Source organism: Camarhynchus parvulus, chromosome 11, assembly GCF_901933205.1.
Source record: "Camarhynchus parvulus chromosome 11, STF_HiC, whole genome shotgun sequence".
Taxonomy (NCBI): Eukaryota; Metazoa; Chordata; class Aves; order Passeriformes; family Thraupidae; genus Camarhynchus; species Camarhynchus parvulus.
In genome coordinates, this window is record NC_044581.1 from 3,574,384 (window position 1) to 3,581,826 (window position 7,443).

The following is a 7,443-nucleotide window of genomic DNA, read 5'->3' on the forward strand; positions in this document are numbered from 1 at the left end:
CACCACACATTTGAAAAATAGGGACAACTAATTAACCTTTCACTGGTAGAGTCTGTTTTCTTATTTTGATTTACCTGCCAGTAGAGCTGAGGGCAGGATTGTCAGTTCAGTCTCTGTTCATGCCCTTTTGGCTCCTGCACTCCCACAAAGTTCCTGTGATTGGTGTGGGGTCCAAGCAGCAGAATATTTGTGTTGCATCCATAGAAACCTCCACGTTTTTGTCTGTTTGTCTTGACCCAAAACCTGAAGTTCTTTGCCCTTATTCTGACACAGCTGCCCTTACAGCCTACAAGAGTTTAGGTCAAGCACAGAGAAGGTCTTTGTTCCACTGGGTTCCATAAAACTCTTAAAAAATAATAGCACTGAGCAGTAAAGATAAAGGTTAATATATTTATTATTTACACATATGTAAATTATACATGATATTCAATAAAATCAAAATTTTATGAGCTGTGTGGAACTGGCCATGTTTAAATGAGGGTTTTGCTCTTTCCCTCAGTTTTCTGGAGCACAGAGCCTTTCTGCACCATTGGGAATTGTGCGTTTACACTGATTCCCTGTGGCACCACTTGAACTCTTCAACTCCTCCTCTCCCGAGGATGAAATCCTGTGGCATGGAACCTCCAATGCAATGGTGAGCTCAAATATAGATGTGAAATTAATATCAAAGCAGATTAAGGAGTATTTGCACAGCTGTTGTCTACCCAAGTCATTTTGCAGGACACAAAAAGCAATCAGCTTCATTTTCAGCAGGGCTGTTTCCCTTAGCAAGCAGCTTGATTAAGGCAGATGCAAATGCAGCTCTGGCTATGTTTAAAATGGTGGCTGAGAATGATTCTTTTAATCTAGGCTCTCATTTCAAATGGCTGCAGGAAATGGAATAGTTGCTGGGGAAAAAGCAGCATGTGCTGTGTGGACAAAGCATTTGCCTGGGTAGACAGCTTTCAAAAAAGGAAAAAAAAAGAGGGAAAAATTAGAAAAAACCAAAACCGAACAGCAAAAAGGAAGAATTAATAAAAAGCTGGAGGTGTTCAGCCTGGAGAAAAGGAGACTCAGGGCTGCCCCCATCACTCTGTACAACTCCTGAAAGGTGCCTGTGCTCAGCTGGGGCTGGGCTCTTTCTCCAGCAGCACTGACACAACCAGAGCACACAGCCTCCAGCTGCAGCAAGGGAAATACAGGCTGGATATCAGGGAAAAGTTTTTTACTGAAAGAGTGATAAAGTTCTGGAAAGTTCTGCCCAGGGAGGTGGTGGAGTCCCCATCCCTGGGTGTGTTTAACAAAGCCTGGATGTGGCACTGGGTGCCAGGGTTCAGTTGAGGGGTTGGGGCTGGGCTGGACTCGATCTTGAAAGTCTCTTCCAACCAGTGATTCTGTGAATAAAACCTCTGGCACCTCAGTAGCACATAAGATTACCCAATATTTCTTCCAACAAAGCAGGAGGAATGATTCCCAGCACTGTTGACTCAAACCATCATAAAAGACATTTTTAGTGCATTGTAAAAACAAGATCAACTTTTCCAGCTCCCTGCAGAAACGAGTGCCAGCCCTGAAGCACTGCAAATTCCTCCTGATGTGACTTCTTGTCCTCAGACCTCCCTGGAGGGTGGGCACACCTCCCTGCTCACAAAACTCAGGGGTGTTCAGAGGATCTCATTTCTCTGCAGCCCCAGCTAGGACACGGGGATTTCTCCCTTTTCCCTGGAATAAGAGGGTGGGAAGGGCCAAGAATGGTTTGGAATTCACCTGCAGCACCAAGAGGGACAGTCAGGGGAGGTGGATGCGTAGATGAGGATGATGCTTTCTTTGGGGCTGACTAAAAACAGAGGTCAGACAAAATTACGAGGATAAAAAGCAGTTTATTTATATTTATTGAAGCGTCTTCAGGTACATTTAGGGCAGACAAAGCCCCCCAGGGGCTATACCCAAAAATGGATGATGTGTCCCACTTTTATAAGTTTGGTCCATTTGCATGTTTGGGGTTAATTGTCCAATTGCAGCTTCAGGTAATGAAGTAATGTACCCCAAGTTTACTGCCCTCAATTCGCTTTTGTTTCCAACTCTGGCCTGAGGCAGTGAGGTTCCTTGATTGCCAGGCCTGGAGAGGAATTGTGTTTGCCCAAAATGGGAAAGCAGCAGCTCACACTATACATGGAGTTCAGAGTTATACACTAAATAATTGCAGGATAACAAATATTGAAAAATATAACAGCTAAAATCTTAAGGCATCAAGGAGGGGTTAATTCTGGGAGCTGAGAGCAGGAGGAGGCAGGAGCACAGAGCTGCACTTCCCAGTAGATGGCTCCGTGGTATTCCAGACCTGGCTTGGCCTCCTTTAATCAAACCTTTCACTCCAAACAGATGCACCCAGCTCTGCCTTTTCTGTCAGGCACCGCTGTCAGGCTGAGGTGTCTTTTTTTAAATTTTATTATGATTGCTGCTTTTCCCTCTGATCATAACACCAGAAACTTCCCCAGTGGAATCCCAGGGCATGGAATAATCCAGCCTTGGGCTGAATGTGGACCAGCAGCTGATTCAGCCCTACTGAATTATTGGCTGCGCATCTAACCAGATACAATTTAACACAGCCAATTAAAGCCCTCAGAGTAACCCAAGGACACTTCACAAATGGTATTCCCAGATTCAGAATTTTTGTTGTTTTCTTGTTTGGTTTTATAATTTTTTTTTTTTACAAAGAGGACAATATGGGATTGATGAGTCTTGTTATTTTGCCTATAAAGAGAGGTCTTAAATGCTTACAAAAGCCTGCCAAGTGCAGCCATTCAGTTCTACATCACAGAACCAAATGAGTTTTGCTCGAGTTATAAAATGCATTAATTCAAGATTATACCCCCGTATGCTGTGGAACATATGTAGGTACAGCACAAAGCTGACAATTTGTCAGGCCCTTTTCCAAGCCCTTCTCATGAAGAATGAGGTCCCATTTGGATCAATTACAAGTGAATAGGCATTACACACTGAAAATCATGCCTTTGTTGCTTAACAGTGCAAAATATTGTTGGGATAATTATTTTTGTGTAGTCCTCTTGCCCTGTGGCGCAGAGCCAAATGTGATTCCAGCTCCACCTGGCTCTAACCCAAGACCACTCCACATCAGGCCCTCAGGATCCTCATTCTCTCATTCAACTGACCATGACCAGTGTCTCTGTGGTTTTGGTTCAACACAGACTGGTACGTGCAGGGAAATCCAAGCATTTTTCCAGTGGCATTGGTGTTCTCCAAAAAAAATGGCCACACCTCCTGTGCCATGACAGTTCTTCATGAGTTTTGTATTTGATGCTTTAAGTTTCTGTATTCCTGAGTGTCGTTGTGTGTCACTATTTCTCCACTTTGGCCCCTGGTATTTCTGAGGCTCTTTGATCATTCTGATTTTAAATCTCTGATTACACACCAGCAGCCAAACTGCCCAGCTATGCTCAGAAAAAACTTGCAAGAAATGCCTCTTCATGCTACACAACATAAACAATTGCTAAAACATGCAGATCAGGGAAACTAATGATGTGTGATGCTACAATGTTTAAAACGTCTTAATTTAGTTTGTAGGCACTCAAAAAAAAATCAAATAAAAACAAAAAAAACCAACCCACTTAGGGAGCCAAGCATCAATAACTTGAGTCTGCTCTAGCTGAGTAATCACCTCTCAGTGATGAATTCTTAAATATTAATTTGCTGGATGCTATTCATCATGTGCAACAGTGAAGGCAAGGCAGAATCAAGGCTCCAAAAGGAGAGAGAGGATTTTTCAGCCAAGGTGCAGAGTTGCCATTCTTTATGATGCCTCAGGTTTGAGCTTTTCTATTTTTCACATTCTGTGCTGCTTTAGTGTGTGGGTCTGAGTTCACATCAGGGGATGGTGAGCTCTGTGCACAGAGCAGGGAGACAAAACAATTCCTGCTCCAGCTGGGCACCAAGGACAAATGATCCAAATCTCAGCCCCAAGAGCACAAACACCGTGGGCTGGAGAGAGAAAAACAAGCAGGGTGGGACTGCATGGGCTAAAGCTGGAATGGGACAATGAACTGCAAGGTGCAAATGGAGCAGAACTGATCCAAGGGAGAGACCCTGGGGGCGCTCGTGCATTTTGGGACCATTTTGGTTCATCTTGGGTTCATTTTGGGACCATTTTGGTTCATCTTGGGTTCATTTTGGGGCCATTTTGGTTCATCTTGGGTTCATTTTGGGGCCATTTTGGTTCATCTTGGGTTCATTTTGGGGCCATTTTGGTTGACCTTGGGTGCAGTCCTGCCTGGGCTCTTGTGCTGCCCAAGGTGGATCCATTGAGGAGATCCTTTTAATAAATCCCTGCTTTATTCTTTAGCTCAGTTTAGTCTCTGCTCTATCTCAGACTTCCCAAGGCATCATTCAGGCTGGCTCGTCTGCCTCTTGCTGCCATCCATGGCTCTGACCCAGCTCCCAGAGGCTGTTTGCTGGCAGGGGAAAGCAGAGGTGACATCCCTGTGTCCCTTGAGATGCAGGGACAACCTTGAGGTGCTGGCAGGGTGCAGCTCTGTACCAGGTTTTGGCTCTCCTCCCCTTTGGGCTGCTGTGAAGTTGATGACAAAACTCCAGGTAAAATCTGCTGGAAAAGTTTTTCCAGCTGGGCTCAGTTTTCCCATCTGCGGCCTTTTCTCAGAGCATTCCTGTTCCCCTTTGCTCGTGCACTCCCTGCCTGCTCGTGCTTCCCACCCCCAGCAGTGAGAGCATCCAAGATTTGTGCCACAAATCCATTCCTTTATTAAGGACTTGCTGATGGAGGAGAAACCACATTCTGAATCATCAATTCCTCCAAGAGCAAAGTCTCTCAGGAACAAAGATTGCAAATTGAGGCAGCACTCTCACACCTTTCTGTGCTCCTTGGGCTGGTCCCCCAGGGAACCACGTTTTCCAATCCTGCATCACCCACTTGGGGAGTTGTTTACTTTTCTTTAGCACAAATTTTTTTAAATGATACTTAATCACACCAAAGAGCTTTCTTTTCCTCAGATAAATTGTGTATTTACATACAATTCTCTAATTGCTTGCAACATGTTGTCTTCCAAGTGTAACACCTGCCTGGGGAGGCTGCTAATTTAGATATAACAAGATAAACGGTGGAGTTCTGGGTTTTGTAAGGAAGGCAGAAGAAAAGTAATTTTAAAAATATAATTAATTAAGATTACATAATAATTGAGATTTATTTTTTCATATTCCATGGCGGCTTTCATAGAAAATAATTTATTTTCCTACTGAAGAAAGGAAAATTTCTGTGAAAATTGGGCCTCATTATAGGACAGAAATGAGAAAGAAAAATCATGCCTTCTGTTTAAAAATTAGGAGCCTTTAAAGTCAGTTTTAGAGCCAAAGAAGAGCCTATTCCTTGGCATAGGAGAATCAAGGAGGAAGAGCTCTCTTCTCCCACTCTCCCTTTGCCTTTCTTTCCAGCTGTGCCCACCAGAGCTGTGATGGAACTCACTGAGTTTTCCATCTCTGCTTTTTGCTTTCTGTCCCTTTCCCAGCCCTCGCTGCAGAGACCTCTCCAAATGCATTTTTCTTCCATTTGAGGCCCCCTGTGTGGTGCAGTGGGGAGTAAATGTCCTTTGAGGCTCCAGAGGCAAGGGTGGGTAATTGCTGGCAGGTAGAGCTGCGTCTGTCCCAGTGAAATCTCACAATTTGGAGTTGCTTCCCTTATTGACAAAAGTGGGTTTCTATTGCCTGTATTCTGCTCATCTCCTTCCACTCTGCGTGCCATAAACTAAAGGGAAGATTTGCTTCTGGTTGCAAAAATGCTGGTGGAGATGAAGCACAGGGAAATGGCCTGGGCTGAGAAAATAACTTTGATTTTCACTAACCACGTCTTGTGTATTGTCTGAGAGCGTTCGTAGGAAATAACTGTGTAGGGACTTTGTGTCATTTTTTTATTTCTACCATTCAATTTCATTTGTGGCTTTTCTTCCTCCCTAGGATGTAACTTTTCTCTTCTGAGTATCTAGATGGGCTTCATAAATTGTTTTTCTCTCAAGCTTGTATGCATTTATATGTAGTTTGTCTCCTTTTTTAAAATGGAGGGAAAGCAGGATTTACTCTGTGTAGGTAGATGGGTTCTCACCTCCAAGCTTAGTTCTGGTCCATTCCCAGAGTTGGAAACCCAATTTCCTATGGCTCCAGAAATGTTTTTCCCCTTTTACCTGTGGCCTCAATGTCTGTTCTTCACATTTTTTATGTGGGCTTCCTTACCTGTCCTTCACATCCTCATTATCTGCTCTTCACATCCATGCCGCAGCACAGATTCCTGGCTGTGCTGCAAATCCCCTGCCTCCCATCCCTGAGCACCCAGAGCATCCCCAGCAGCATCCAGCTGTGCCCATCCCCTCACCTGAGCTGGTTTTAAAGGAAATATGATAAAACCTGATACCCAAACTCAGCCTCCACAGAAAGGGTTCAACTGATCTTTGGGGACTCACAAATGAGTCTGAAGAGAAACCAGATCTGGTGTTTTCAGCATTTGCTTCCACCATGGAGAACTCCTGTCTAAAGAACAGAACTCAGATCTTGTGTTTTCAGCATTTGCCTCTAAAGATGGCTCTGTTATTATTAAATTCACTGCAGTGCCTTTGATAACTGTGCTGTGACAAATTGTAGTTATGCCACACAATTCAGGGCTCTGATTGTATTTTAAAAATATTTACAGAATTGTGTAGTCACTTCATATATATATGTTTGGGGTTTTTTTTCCCCTTGAGGAAGGTATTTCATTTTACATCTGGGTCAGGCTAAATCCTAAATGAATCCATATGGAAGGTGCAGGAGGGGGCTGTGGGATACCAGAGGCTTTTTCTTTGCTCTTGGAGCCCGTCCTGGGCTGTAAGCAAGCAAACAGCTTTGCCACCTGCAGCTATTTGCAAGCCAAAATGAAATGAGCTGATGTTCTCTGTCCTATTCCAAGCATCCAGGTGTCCACTGGATGGAAATGTTATTGCCACTGTTAGAGCCCAGCACAGAACCCAAATGACTCTGTCTGGAAATTGCCCTTTGCTCTGCTCTGGGGTGCCAGGCTCTGCCTTGTTACCAGGGACACAATTCCTGTTTGAATGTTCCTGCTTCAGCAAGGAATACGATTCAAAGTTCATTCAATCACTGAGCTCTGCTTATTGAATTCAAAAGCCTTTAAACAAGGTCTTGGACTCCTTTTTAGGGAAGGTACAGTGCTTCATTTGCAGGGCACGCCAGACTCCCTCCATCCTCACCCATCCTCTGGTCTCTGACAGTTTTGTTACCCACATTTTTTAGAATAATGGAGTGGTTTGGACTGGAAGAGACTTTTAAAAGTCCCAGCTCCCTGTAATCTTCCACTGGATCAGGCTGCTCAGAGCCAGTCTGACCGGGAATGTTCCCAGGGCTGGGGCACCCACCCCCTCTCTGGGCAACGAGTCCCAGGGTCTCATC